Below are 15,139 nucleotides of genomic sequence, written 5' to 3'. Positions count from 1 at the left end.
GTCTCCTAGGCCCACTTAAGGGTCTTTAAATTCCTTAGGGCCTAATAAACCATTTCTATCCTCCTGCCAGAGCAGAGTTAGAGTTCAGTTACACTATCTCCTATAGATGCAAAAGTTCTCACTTTCCTGAACTTTCAGATTGTAGGGAAGAGCAAATTTTCTTCCAGCAAGATCTCTTCACCACCTATTTAGGAGGACTTACAATCTAATGTCCCTACCTCAGTCATATGTCATTAATACAGTCTAAGGTCAACTTGGGTGGAAGGCAATTTACCTAACTGCATCTTTCTGAAATGTAGAGGAAATCCGAATACCCAGAGGAATCTGACGCAAACACAGGGAGACCCTGCAAACTCCAAAATGGTCACATATTTATGTGAATTTTTACTCCCACACAGGAAATGTGAGAATTAAGACTTTTACTGCTACATTCTTTGTAATCCTAATACTAGAATGCAATTTACAAAAAAATGCTATGATGCAAAGATTTCATGCCAAATAGTTACATTTTAGTGGTGAGAGCAGTTAAAATCTCAGCAACAATAATTGATTTGGGCCATCTAAGAGGAAGGTCCACTGTTTGAGGCTAAACTCATAACTTATTGAAAATAAGTGTTCAACACATGTTCCAAATGTTCCAAATGTTCTGTAAGTGCACTCCAAAGTGCTTTTTTTTCGATTGAGAAAAGTTAGGGTACAGCGCTCCTAGCCGTGCTCGCCCCACTACACCCCTGCTCCCATGTTTTAAACAGTATTATTAGCATGTCCAATTAGGAAATCTGAAACATAAGTGAAAGGAGCACTCTGAATCTTTTGCTTGTGTATGTGAATCTTTAGACTTAAGTGATATTATTCTTGGATATAATCTCAGCCTCTAATGTCCTAAATCTAGTAGGTGTTGGTGATTCTGTATTTTGAACTTTGAATTTGTACTTGGTGGCAAGTAAGGAATCTTGATGGTTTCAGCTCCATGCCTAGATATATTAAGCTCTCTACTATCACAGTGGGGAGTTTAAATGTTTCATCTCATTACCTGCTAACTGCATCTGTCCTATTTTTACCTTATTTATCTGATTTTATCAATCTGGGGTACATAAGGTCTCCTCCTTCTTTAAAGGTTTGTAGGTCCAATATGAGGAGTTTCCTGTTACCTTCTCAATCCTGGGAATTCTGTGACTGCATTTTGTCTTCCAGTTCTTCTTTGTAGCATTGCGCCTACCTCATACTTTATGCCCTCAGACCTTACCAGCTTCTTGTTGTTCATAGATGTTGGTACCACCTAAATAATGGAAATAATGTGTTGGGTGCACACTCTAACTGTATGCTTTATTTATGAATAAACCTAAAATCCATCTGTCATGCCTTCTGTTGGTGCTACAATTCTTCCCACATACCTTGTACTTATTCCTGTGTTACTCTTGGTTTGGATACACATTCTTGTTGCCATTACACCAGAGGTCATAAGTGTGGCATGCCCAAGGAGCGGGAATGGGAGTGTCATTCAGTGCAGAGAGAATATGCAGGAAGAATGCAAAACTGTAAAAAAGTTTAGGTTCATTTGTTTAGTGAAGGTGAATGATATGGAAAAGACAGTAAATGATGATGATGGCAAGAAATTTTATTTAGGAGAGTCCATTTATTTCACAGCAGTCATCTTGTTTAGCTTATAAAGTACCTTCATAAATCATCACCAGTGGGTTACAATACACCAAGTTTATTAAGATGTTATCAAACCTTCACTATAGCCACCAATCACTTTGTCACTGCAGCACATTTTGTGTGGTGTTCACCTTATATCCCTCAAGATATTGTCCCTATCATGAAAAGACCAGTTGGGTTTGTTCAAGGCCAAATATTCCCAGTCCTCCCCTAATCTGGACATGACCATTATACACTTATTATTTTGGAAATGCATTGAAACCACTGATATATTCATCATCATATCTACTTAGCACATATGTTAATCATCCAATTATTAGTCTACTCGTGATCTGTTATTTATTTATTTTTTATTGTTAACCTTTTTACTTCAGTTGCTGTAAGCATCTACCTTTGCTATTTTTCATTAGGGCAGCTTTGAAGCCTGCAATGGAGGTGGCATATGGTGAGCGCGTACATCTCCGCGCTAAAACTGCATGTGGGCGTCCACTCCCGGGGTGCAAGGTAGACTGTGCCGCTAATTACTGCAAAGCTGGATCAAAAGCATTACAGCACAGCAAACCACAGGATGTTATGCTGTGTGCTAAATGTGAAGGCATGTGTAACAAAACTCAATGTGCAAAAGATGCAGTGATATATGTGTGCTAGAAAATGTTCCAGACTTACATGGTATTCTAGCACACATACATTTCCTAATGGAAACAATAATAACAATCAGGAAATAGATTCATCACAATGGCCAATCTAGTGCTCAATAATTTGTCCATTGCAGTAAAAAATAAATGAAGAGGAGAGGACAGAGGGGTTTTTTTTTTAAAGGGCAAGTGAAAAGGATAATAAGGAGGTAATCATATAATTATATAGTAGGGTCAAAATGCATAGTAATATACCAGGCTCATACAATATGTAGTAGGTGCAGTTAGTATTTGAATATATTTAGTATTTCAACAAAATAAGTATCCGTTTACAAATACAAAGTTCAATGGTCTTTCCCAAACAAATTATTCCTAACTTGATTTGAAGATTTCACATAAAGTAAAGGTCTCTAATCCTGACACGTTTCGCCCAAAGGGCTTCCTCAGGGGTATTTTGTGGAGACTAGTTTAATGCTGAATATTGAACAATATTGTGCAAACTAAACTTATCACTTATTATCTATTGCAGTAAATTTCACATTATACCTTTTTTTCATTATGGTGATATTTATTTTCAATTGTGATGCACCCCAACATTTTAAGGCAATGCACCTCTGACACACACTTGCATTACAGAGCAAAAAAAGCTTAATAATGCAATACCGTGCATTTTGGAGCTTTGCATTGGAAAAAATGGTGCATGTCCAATATTTGGTGTGTTGGCAACACATTGGAATGTATGGGCTGCATCAATGCAACACTATATAACACTATACTACAGTATTCCAGTGGTGTGGTAGGCGGGATTTTAAACAAGTGTAAGTAAACAGTTAAAGTTAATGGGCAGCTCTATTTTTCTGGGACCCGCAAGGGTGGTCCTTAGAAGAACATAAATGATTAACAAAGCAAAGAGCCCACTCTATACATGTCAAAAATAAAATATCTTATTTGAAATCTGTCTAAACAGTTATTGTGAGTTTATAAGGAGTGCCACTGGATGAAATATTATATTTTAGTTGATTGCATACTCTCATTGCTAAAACTTTGGTCAGTAAAATTGTGCTTCAAGCCTATGTTGGTGGGTTTGCTTATGAGTTCATGAATATTGATTGCATACATGGTGTCTTTGATGACATATTTATTTTTCTGCAATGCAAGCCATCCAGCATTTTCACGCACGCACATTCACTCTTCGTTCGGAGTACATAATTGACTGCCCATTGTTTTGTCTTATTGTGCAATATACTTTCAACAAGCTTTCAGCAGCACTGTTTCAGATTGGCCTTTTTATGTTCGATACAAAGACGCCTTGTTGGCCAATTCCATCTTTTCATCGCTGTTCTCTAGGACCAGATCCAAGCTGCTTGTCAGATGTTCATTAACTTCCCCATGGGCTTCTTCCAGCGTGTCTCCTAAGATCATTGTGCCAAGAATTCACGCTTCCTTATCCATGGCTCCCTTTCTCTGCTCGATCAGGGAGACAAATTACTCCCCCCCCCCCAAAAAAAAAGGATCACCAGGGATGATTTAATGAGAATTTCTTTTAGAGCTAAGCATGGAAATCTATGTAGTTAGCATTCGGTATAGTTAATTGGACTTTTCTTTTTTTTTTTTTTTTAACCCCCTTCAAAAAAAATCTGAGGCTATCCTGTTAATCTCTCATTTGTAATCAATTGTGTTGTCTAAACAAAAGTCTAGGTCGCCTTTTCTTTCTGGCCCAGACAATCTTTTGTTGCCTCTAAATGCCTCATTCTGCAGTGATCCCAGTAGTGTAGATGTACTCGATTGTTGACAATTCATTATTGGCCTTTTGTCCATTTAATCTTTCTTGCTGTGTTTTGCATGTGCATGCCTTAATGAGCTCCGCTGGCAATTAACATGTTTCAGGGAGCAAAACTGGTTGCTCAGATGTTTTCCCCGAGTGAGATGCAGAGAAAAGGCCAACATGGTTATTTTTCAGGTTCTATGTGAATGTCCTCCAACAGTTTTATACCTGTGTCAAAGAAAGCTGCCTGTCTCTTTCAGAAGGACTCCTTTTCTATCACTGGCCCCTGGCCTTTTTTTTTCTCATAGCAAAGTCTCTTTGCAGACTTGGATCATGGAGATGGCACAAGGGGACACGGTGGAGTGGTCTTTGTGCCAAGGCAGCTACAAAGGCACCCTGCTCTTATATTCATGGGGAGATCATTGCGATTTAACAAGATAAATGTTTAAAAGGGGAATGGAAACTTGACATCTGAAAGGCTTTAAAGTCCTAACAAACATGAGATCGAAGCTATTCCAGATTGAAAAGGCATTTTGTTACATTTACAAGCATATAGGTAAATGTTTCCAATCCACAGGGAATTGTGATTATATATTTTAGATAATCAGTCCTTGCTGTGTAACTAAAATTATACTATATTAACAGTCTGGCTTAAAAATACCTATTAGAGGAATAAATGGGGGGTATCATGGTTAACCACCAGTCATAATTCATTTGCAATTATCTAGTTAAGGTTAGAAAATAAAAACAGACATTATATTTAATGTGCAATAGTTCTTTTTGTCTACATCAAACCATCTCCTTTGAGATTTGGCCAATTTAGTCAATAACAGGCATATTCATTAAGGGAACACAAAGTGCTTTTGCAACCAATCAGCTTTTCTTAATGCTGCTTCAGAAAAATTTAATTAAACCAAACTCAGCTTAGTCTAACCTCCCTCTTCCTTTAAATAAAAATAAAATCTACAGGCTAACCAGTTGTATCACTTATTTTCTGATCATTCATATTTCTTGAATCTTTCCTATTACAAAATCTTCTGTATAGTGATAATCCTCACTCACCATACTTTATCCATGGGGAAGCAGTGCTGTCACCCTGAGCACCCCTCTTCTATACCAGTGTATTTTTAGTCCACAGATAGTTGTGGATGTAGTAACAAATAAAAGTGCGGCACAAGAAAATAGCACTGAAAGAGTTACCAGTTCACAAGATTTCTGGTATTTTTGTTAACAGATTTTTTTTTTATTTAAAGATTACTAATCTGTACACATTTTCATGCAGAAGAAAGACATTTTTGGCAATGATACCAGCACAGAACAGCAGTAAAAAGTTAAGCGTGAATTTAAAGGGGTTAACTAAACCCGCTATACTCACCTGCCCCTGTTTCACTGCAGGGCGCCGCCATCTCCTTCTTTCTTTACTTCCTGTGCAGCATCTTCAACTATCTTGACTGGCTGGGCCAGAATGATGTATCTTCCATGTGCGCGAGTTAATTCATTCCTGACAAGTGCAGGGGGAGCTGAGATTGCCAAGTATCCTTGTAACCAATGCTGAGCTACACGCAGCTTAGCTTTTTTGAGTTTCCCTGAACAATCAGCCAGGCAGGAGGGATTATTGCAGAAGGGATACCCTTTAAAAAATTATTGCTGTTAACTGGGGGTCTGCTATATTTACCCTATCTGTGGTACTATCCCACAGTGATCTTCAACAGCCAAATAGAACAACGTTCCCATGCCCACTGGCAGCTTTAAATTTTTAAGAATCCTTCTGGGGCATTGCTTACAAGTTTCTTTTAAGTTTGCCTTGTTTATACTGAAGCTGGACAATAGATTTATGTTTTCTTCCAAAAATGCACATAAACACAAGTTTGTACAAGTGCTTATGTCTGTGAACCTACTACCAGTGAAACTATTATCAATATTATATTCATCTAATGTGATCAACCCAATCAATAGACCAGCCAGGGTTCTGGAGATCACTAGGGTTCCTCCTGGTTTTGCTTGTGGCTTATTAACCTCCCATCTGATGGAGCCTGAATAGTTCCGGGTCCAACGCCAATTGACAGAGCCAGCAGCATGACACCAATAATCCACAGTTGTCTGTAAGGATGACATTCTTAGCATTGACTGACAATGTAAAGGGCATTATTCCCACTAACTCCTGATGAATTAACTATAGCAGGGGTTCCTTGAGACCTGAAATTCTTTTCAAGGGTTCCTCTGGCAAAGGATGAGAAAGGCTGCAATAGATTGTTCTCTTGGATCCATATACTAGTAATATAGAAGCTGCTTTTAAACTATCCATACATCTATATTTTCTGTCTGTAGTGTCGTTTTAATACATACAGTTGACAGCTAAGTCTAAAAATGAGCCAATAATACTGGAAGGACTGGAGATGTGAGAGAAGGTTTATCTGAAAACTGCAGTACATCATAAAGGAAGAATTTTCATGCCTGATGATTAAAAACGTCTTGAAGCTAAAACTATGTCTGAATGAAGAGAAGGAACTAGCTCCAATTTCTCTGGTGGCCTTGGAAAGGTCAGCTGATTGGTGGAGTGTGATGGAATAATCCCAAACTACTGCCTAACACTACACATTAAAGTGTTTGTAAAGTTCTAAAAACATAAAAAATACAGAATTTTTTTACTGAAAAATGTTTCTTCTCTCCTGCTTTCCTCACCTACCCTGCAGATTCACAGTTCTGTGATACAGAGCAATTCTTTTGTCTGCTGAACGAGGCCTTCCCTATACAGCCCATTTCTTGTGTGCAGAGTTTCATGGGTCCTCTTCCCGGTAACTTTACCAATATAAACAGCACTCATAGTACATTGACACTCAGAATGTCTTTAAGGTCATCACAACAATGATGCTCCCCACATCATTGAGGACCACCCAGCCCTGGAGAAGAGGCGAAGTGGAAGTGGACCCTGTTGCCAGTTAGAAGAAATCTGAAAAATGCATATATATATATATATATATATATATATGTATAAATGCACATCTAGGACTCAATGGGTTAAATGTACACTCCCTATAGGAGTAAAACTGCAATAAGTACATATTGCTATGCTTAATAGAACAAAAAGATAGTTATCCTTAATGTATAATCAACTGCTGCCACATCCCTATATATACAGTACATTTTTTGAAAGAAAGTTGTTGGACTTTTACAGCATACACATATCATAATATCATCACAATAAATCATACGGTATAAAAATTACACTTTATTTAAGACACTTAAAATACCATATAAAACAATTTAAGAATAAATTTACATATCCAACTAGCTTTGTAGTCTCTGATAACTTTTGGTCTTAATTAGTTTTCTACGCGTTTTGCAGCCTGCTTCTTCAGGAAAATAGAGACCTGCGATACCAGAACCAGAACTTTGTTTTAGGAAGAATACAAAATCAGAATAGAGTAGAACATTTGTTAAACCTTTAGCTTAACTCATTTTTGTTTTTGTAATCTTCCTAAAACAAAGTGTTTTGGTATTGTAGGTCTTTATTTTCCTGAAAGAAGAAGAAGCAGACTGCGTTCTCCGAAACTCGTAGAAAACTAATTAAGGCCAAAAGTTATTCGAAAATACAAAGCTAGTTGGATATGTAAATTGATTCTTTAATTGTTTTTTATGGTATTTTAACTGTTCTAAATAAAGTATAATTTTAATAATTTTAATACCGTATGATTTATTGTGATGATTTTATGATAAGTGTATGCTGTAAAAGTCCCACAACTTTCTTCCAAAAAATGTACTATGCTTAATAGAAACAAAAACAAAAAAAAAAAACAAAACAAAAACAAAACAAAAAAAAACACTTTTTAAAGCATGAGTGAAATATACATATATACAAATATACAAGAGGTATTGTATTCCACATGTGCACACAGATCCCCATGTGCACAATACATTACCCCTTGCTTGCAGTAGTGGAAAGAACTTTTTACATTTTCTTTAGTAAATCAGCCTCACAATTTTTATCTACAATTTTTATCTACCTTTCTGTAAGACTTTCCGCACTTCATTACACACAATCTAATTAGTAACAAGTTAAGGTGCGTACACACTTCCAATTTTTATCGTTCAAAACGAACGATCGATTGGGCAAAAAATCGTTCGTAAAAAAGTAACCAACGACGCCGACGAACGAGGAAAGTCGTTGGAAACGAATGACCGGACCGGCGGATCGGATTGGACGACGATCGTTGAACATCGTTCGTGTGTACGGTCGTTCGTTGATCGTCCATGATCTGAGCATGCGTAATGAACGAACGTTCGTTCACTTTCCTGTCGTGCACATAGTTCCTCTATCGCTCAAACGATCGTATCTATTGTGTGTACAATATCTACGAACGATCGTGTCGTTATCTCTATGTGCAGGATCGGTGCTATACGATCGTTCGTAGATATCGTGCAGGATCGTTCGTCGTTCGTTTTCCAACGATAATAATTGGAAGTGTGTACGTAGCTTTAATAGGGTCGGGCTTCCTACAAACGCATTGGGCCTGATTTAACCCCCAAGACTAAAAAGATTGTTCATAGACCCCTCTGTAACTGTGTTGCACATAGTGACTAATATGCAGTAAAATCAGATATTGTATAGAAATCAATCTTCTCACTTTACACAGTAATGAATAGGATCAGTCTCACAAAGGACAGCAATGCAAATGGTCACACATTGCATTATATTGCACAGCTATTGCATGCACTTCAGTGTGCAGGAAGCCCTAGGGCGTAGAGTAAGAGAGTACTAGCAGCAGAACTAGTTATGGAGTCAAAAAAAGCTGAATAAGTCTTTAGGCTGGAAAGCAGCTTTAGCTCCCAACATCCCTTCAGTTAATATTGATAAGGACTGCAGTAGCCCCAGTGAAGCCTTCTTCTTTGCATTGCTTGTACTGGCCCCATCAGACAACAAATGCTTATGAATACTTCCTTCCTTGTGAAATCAGTAAGATGCACATCTCTGACCACTTGCATAACCTTTCTGGTTTACTGCCGGAGTTTAAAGGATGTAAGTTAGCCCTCTGGATATCCATTGTGCCCTAGGCACCTGCCTAAGTTGCCTTTTGAATGTCCCAGGTCTGTGCCGAACTGTGCATTGTTCATCACTTCCCAGCCTCAATATAGACCTGGACCTTCTTAACTATTCTACTGGCAGAGTAAATATGATTCTTTGTATGTTTTTTTTATATATTTGCTGAAACCTAAAATTAGAGTAGAGTTTACAAAGTGATCAATGAAGGCTCCCCAACATACTTGTAGCAGCTGCTAAATAATACAATGAGCCTTCTTTACTAAAGAAGTTGTGAATCCCTACTCAATAAGTGATTAATTTCAATCATCAAAATATGTGAAAAGCAAATTCCTGTTACCTTCTTTTATCTGCATATCATTGGGAATTCAAAGCGACCAGGAAGTTGCTTTTCACGTGACTGGATAACTACCTAATTGACCCAAAAGACACAAATTGCTCATTGTTTAAGGAACCCCTATCAACCTCTGGAGGAACCCTGGTTTGGAAACACTGCTTTCTGGTATAAAATATATGAAAGCCCTAACTAATAGACATATAGGGGTAAATTTATAAAGCAGTGAATATGACATTCAAACACTCTCCAGTGGAGAACCCATTTCACAGTATTGTCAAAGGCAGTGACGATCCTCCACCAGAGATGGTGATATGGTAAGTATCAGACTACATAGTGTACTAAAACACTATGGTAAGTACGGTGGACTTTTTTAAAACTTTTTTTTTTGTAATAGATTTTTAATGTAATCATTTTTGTGGCATCTCAGCACTGTTGATCTCATACAGTCCTTTGAGAACACTTTCATTTAACATGCACATGCACGTGGACCATGCCTGCCTAATGGGTGTTGAAAAGGCAACGTCTAGTCTTCATGGGAAACCCTGTGACCGGGTAAGAATGCAGGAACCAATAAGGAGACCAGTGACTTGATGTATCACTTTAATCTTCCTGCTTTCAATCTTTGGCCATCTTGATTGGCTGGACTGGGATGACATAACTCCTGCACAGGCGCGGGAATTCTTTTAGTCCCAGCAGCTGCAGGGAAAGCCAAGATGTGCTGGGTATCCACATGTGCAGCTCTGCTTTTTTTGAAAAAGAAGACAGCGATTAGGCAGGTGAGTATGTTTTATTGCAGAAGGAAAGTCACCTGTCTCTTTCTGAAAAAAAGACATGCCTAATCACAGTTTTCCAAAGTGAAACTTCCACTTTAAACTTCTAAAAGATTCCAGAGGTTTACATTTACTTTAAAAATATATTTGTGGCTCTGCCCTGTCCTATTAAACATTAAACAAAAACTGTCATATGAGAAATAATTGACACTGGTGACCTTTTCAGAATATCATTGTTGCCCATCTGCCTTGCTTATCCATCTGCTAAATGCACTCCAAGTCACTCACCTGGTACAGGTACACAAATCAAGAATTATGATTTCACAAGGTGATTACGTGTTCTGGCCAATTACAAAGTAGGTAAAAAACAGAGGATTGGCATGATGGTCATGGAACCAAATCAAGGTCATCATGTTTGTGTTAGGATGAGTTCAGCGGGTAGCAATGTACTGTACAAAATATATATATATACATATATACGTATAATATATATATATATATATATATATATATGTGCAAGCCTAATTTGCTCCAGAGCTGCTTTTATGGTTTCATCTGAGAATTAGGCTAGACAAGTTAAATTGTGCAGAAGTAAATGTGTTAATTTTCTCAGCTTTACTTATGAATTTATAATTCAGTATCTTTGAAGCAGCTAATTTGATTTAAAAAAGAATTAGTCACAGGCGCGCTGCATGGTTTATGGCTAAGGAAAAAAGTTGGTAAAAACTCAATGTCACCAATCAAAATTCAACTTAATTTGGCTCACTGGGTGCAAGACTTTTTATCACCCTCCTTTGCTTGTAGGCTTTTACACCTCATGGCAATGGATTCCCATCGCCTCATTTCCAGTCTTCCCCATTCTCTTAACCTTCCACACCATTTATCTTTTATTACATCTAAGAAAACTGTATTTACTGTCAATGTTTGATTAATGTACCAAAAAAATGGATTGGGAAAGCCAATTTTTCACCTGATCAAGTACTGCAAACTACAACCACTGAGAGTAAATCTTGAGCACTTGGGAGCATTCCATACCATTTACTATAATAAAAGAGTTTTACCCATAGTTGTTATAATAAACTGCATATAGCACCCCAATTGGCTGCTGATTGGTTGAGCTCCCTGACGATTTAGATTAACCTGGAAGGAGAAGCAGGGACATCAAGGTGAAAAGGAAGGGGGGGGAGGGTGCTTCCTTACAACCACCAACCATATGAGCTTTCCAAGGCCTTAACACCCCATTGGTTGATCTATATCAGAGAAATATTGAATATGTACCTATTTGTACCCCTATCAACCAGTGTATGGCCATCCTGTCGTACACTCGACAATGACCTGACTATATAAATCTTTCTTTCCATCCTTCTTTCCAAAACAGAGGTGTTTCCTTGCTGCTTGTTTGTACAGACGCTGGATTTTCAACACTCAAAACAAATGTTCACTATTGCCCCATGCAAAAACAAAGTGTCTTTACAGCTGTCCCCAAAAACAATTTAATGATTCAACCTGGATCAAAAACTGACTATCAGGAATCATCTCTGCTGCTGTTCCATAATGGGGAGGACGCAGCATGGCACCTCGTGCTTGTCCTACCCCTCTCTGTAGAACAAACAGCATTGTATTTGTTCATCAGTGCACTTAATGGTCCCTTCCAAAAACTATCGTTAAAGGTGCGTACACACTTCCAATTTTTATCGTTCAAAATGAACGACGAACGAACGACGAACGATCGATTGGGCAAAAATCGTTCGTAAAAAAAGTAACCAACGACGCCGACGAACGAGGAAAGTCGTTGGAAACGAACGACCGGACCGGCGGATCAGATTGGACGACGATCGTTGACCATCGTTCGTGTGTACGATCGTTCGTTGATCGTCCATGCTCTGAGCATGCGTAATGAACGAACGTTCGTTCACTTTCCTGTCGTGCACATAGTTCCTCTATCGTTCAAACAATCGTATCTATTGTGTATACAATATCTACGAACGATCGTGTCGTTATCTCTATGTGCAGGATCGGTGCTATACGATCGTTCGTAGATATCGTGCAGGATCATTCGTCGTTTGTTTTCCAACGATAATAATTGGAAGTGTGTACGTAGCTTAAGTGTCTGTGCACGGCTAAGGTTGACTGGTAGATAAGTTTTCAATAACAAAAAAAGAGAAAGGTGGCTTTAGTGTAAAACTATTTTTTATAACCCGAAGTTGAATTTGTGACACTCAAAACAATTGCACCTGAAATACTTACACTTTCCCGAACACCTAGGGGTCAATTTATCAATATTTTCATGCAGGATCCTCTCAATTTTTTTACTATTTTTTTTAATAAAATTTGTAAATCTTGGTTAAAATTTCTATATACACCATTGGTGAATAAATTGATCAATAAACCTCTCTAAATTCAAGCCTGAAATTAAAGGTAAGCACTATCTGAATGGAGATGTCCTTGCTCAAGGACTGTGTGCCATAACAGAGTATTTTTATTTTTATTACAAAATGTGTTTTCAATAGTGAGGGGCATGTCTGCTTAATGTGTGCTGAAATAATAAATTGCGGCCCCATGGCTGGGTGACAATGTAGAATTGGGAGCATTGTCATTTTATAATAGAGCAAGGACCTTCATGGCAGGATCATTATGTTTTTACTAAAAGCTTTACATCAGTGGTCCCCAACCTTTTGCACGTTGCGGACCACTAAATGCACTGACTGCTGACTGCGCATGCGCGGGAGCCATGTGTCACTCAAAGGGGAAGAAACATCCCCCAGAGTGACGTCATGATGCCAGAACCCGCCCACTCTCCAGAGACACAACCCACCCACCTTCCCATGCGATTTGTACGGAGGACATGGTCTGCGGCTCTGGCCAGTGCGCCCCCCCCAAGCAGGGTCCTTCTCCTGACCCCACTGGCGGGTGCACCAGTAGGAGCAAAGGTCCACCTGTCCGACAGCTGCGACCCACTAGTGGGCTGCGAACCAGGGGTTGAGGACCTCTGCTTTACATATTTGAAAATTAATTTTAAGGTTCATTGAAGATTGTAGACAATAAAATAATTCAGTGCTGAAATGTTTTTCGCGATTTCGCCACCAGAGGCCAGAGGTGAACTTATTCATTGTTCACCCACAGACAAGGCAGCGCACACACGTCCAAATTTCATGGCTGTAAATTATATTTTATGATAATTTCCAGTGAGTGACAAATGAACGAACAAACACACATGGAAAGGGGAGGAGGGAAGACGAGCGAGATGCACCCCACTGTGCTCTCCTTCCTTAACTTGTATAGTGGTTGTTCCCCATCGGTCATTCATGAATCTGTCCTCACAGATCCATAAATGACAATGGGTGACCTTTGTACACATGTCAAATTCTCATCCAGAGTGCACCCATTGCTCTCGGGTGATAATCATCTGACATATTTACCTAAAACTTAGCACACCTACTAGAACTTTTCTGCTCGACTGACCGGTCTAATTGACTTGTTTTGATCTGTAATCAATACAATTAAAACCCCAAAACATGGTATCCCAACATTTTTGTTGGTTAAAAAATGATCCAAATTCAATTTAATGGTTCATTCTCATACACATATCGATCAGTGTACTTTTCATTGAGATCTTAATGCTCCTCTTCTGATTGAGGATGCCTAAGATTGGTTTATTGAATTGTAAGTGAAAAAAGCCACAATGCACTAGGCCTAACAATAAAAAAAATGAAATATCAATTTTCAGCAGACTGACCCTTTAAAACCCGAGCGTGGCTTTTGCACACCCATAATCCTGGCATTTTATGAAGAGCCGTATGGAGCTAAAAAGGGCTTTGCAAGCCATTCATTTTCCCAATCAGCTGTCTAATTAATGGATGTACCGGCTAGTCACACTCCTGCCATCTCATCCACATTGCAAATGATCTTACGCTGCCCCTGCATTTGTTACAGATTTGCTTGATGTCATGCAAAGCGTAGGAGGTAATATCCTCAAAAAAAGCAACTGTGATTGCTATTAAACAAAAATTAAAAAAAAGCTCCGTGTTCTAGCTTGCCTGGCACAGAGCAGAAAGAGAAGTGCCCTACCACATTTAACCTCACCTGCTAGGCCTCACTTTGCTCCATTAAATGCCATCGGTGCCCATAAGGCCTACTCATCTTCCAGCTGCTCCGTTCGATTACAGAGGCGACTCCCTGACGCTTATTAATGGCAGGAGGCAATTTACGTTGCGTTAATTTTCTGTGTTATTGGTAAACTTGTTGTGAGCAGCACGAACTGGCCTATCTGTCTCATTCCCGCTCTTTAATAACAGCAATAAAATGCTATACAGATACGTGATGGGAATGAATGGCGCCGCATCTACAGGGAAGGAATGGAGGGGGTTGGGAGCAATGGTTCACCCGCAGCAATCCAAGCACTGATAATTACTTCTGTATTGCTTCAAGGGTTAATGTGGCCCCATCTTCTAATAAGGATGATTGGATGGGGTCCCTGAAGCCTCTTTTTTCTGTTTTTGCACTTCATTTAAGTCATTACTGAGTAAGTAAAGTGAAAGTGGGACCAACTCATTTGCAAAAACGCAAAGAGAGAGAAAGAGGGAAATAGCCCTTGTGAAAATGACTCTAATACAGCTTAATTAAAGGACTGTGACTGTCCTTGTTATTAGGCTCAGTGTTATTAAATAAGTAATTAACATGGTGGGGGGAGGGGGTGTCACACTGTTTTGTTGTGAATTTTTAATCTATAATAACAGGCCAGAGAGGGAAAGGTAATTTAACACCTATGGGTCTAATATATGGCCACACTGATCAATATTGATGATCCTGATAGATTTACATTTACACCTGTTATAACATTTGTATATAAACCTATCTGACTGTGTGCTAAGTGTAGCAATATAGCATGTTTAGGACTATCAATTTAATATGTATATGTGTGTATATATATATATA

Source organism: Pyxicephalus adspersus, chromosome 8 (genome assembly GCF_032062135.1).
Source record: "Pyxicephalus adspersus chromosome 8, UCB_Pads_2.0, whole genome shotgun sequence".
NCBI lineage: Eukaryota > Metazoa > Chordata > Amphibia > Anura > Pyxicephalidae > Pyxicephalus > Pyxicephalus adspersus.
The sequence above is the reverse complement of the archived record's forward strand: the minus strand, read 5'-3'. Positions refer to the sequence as shown.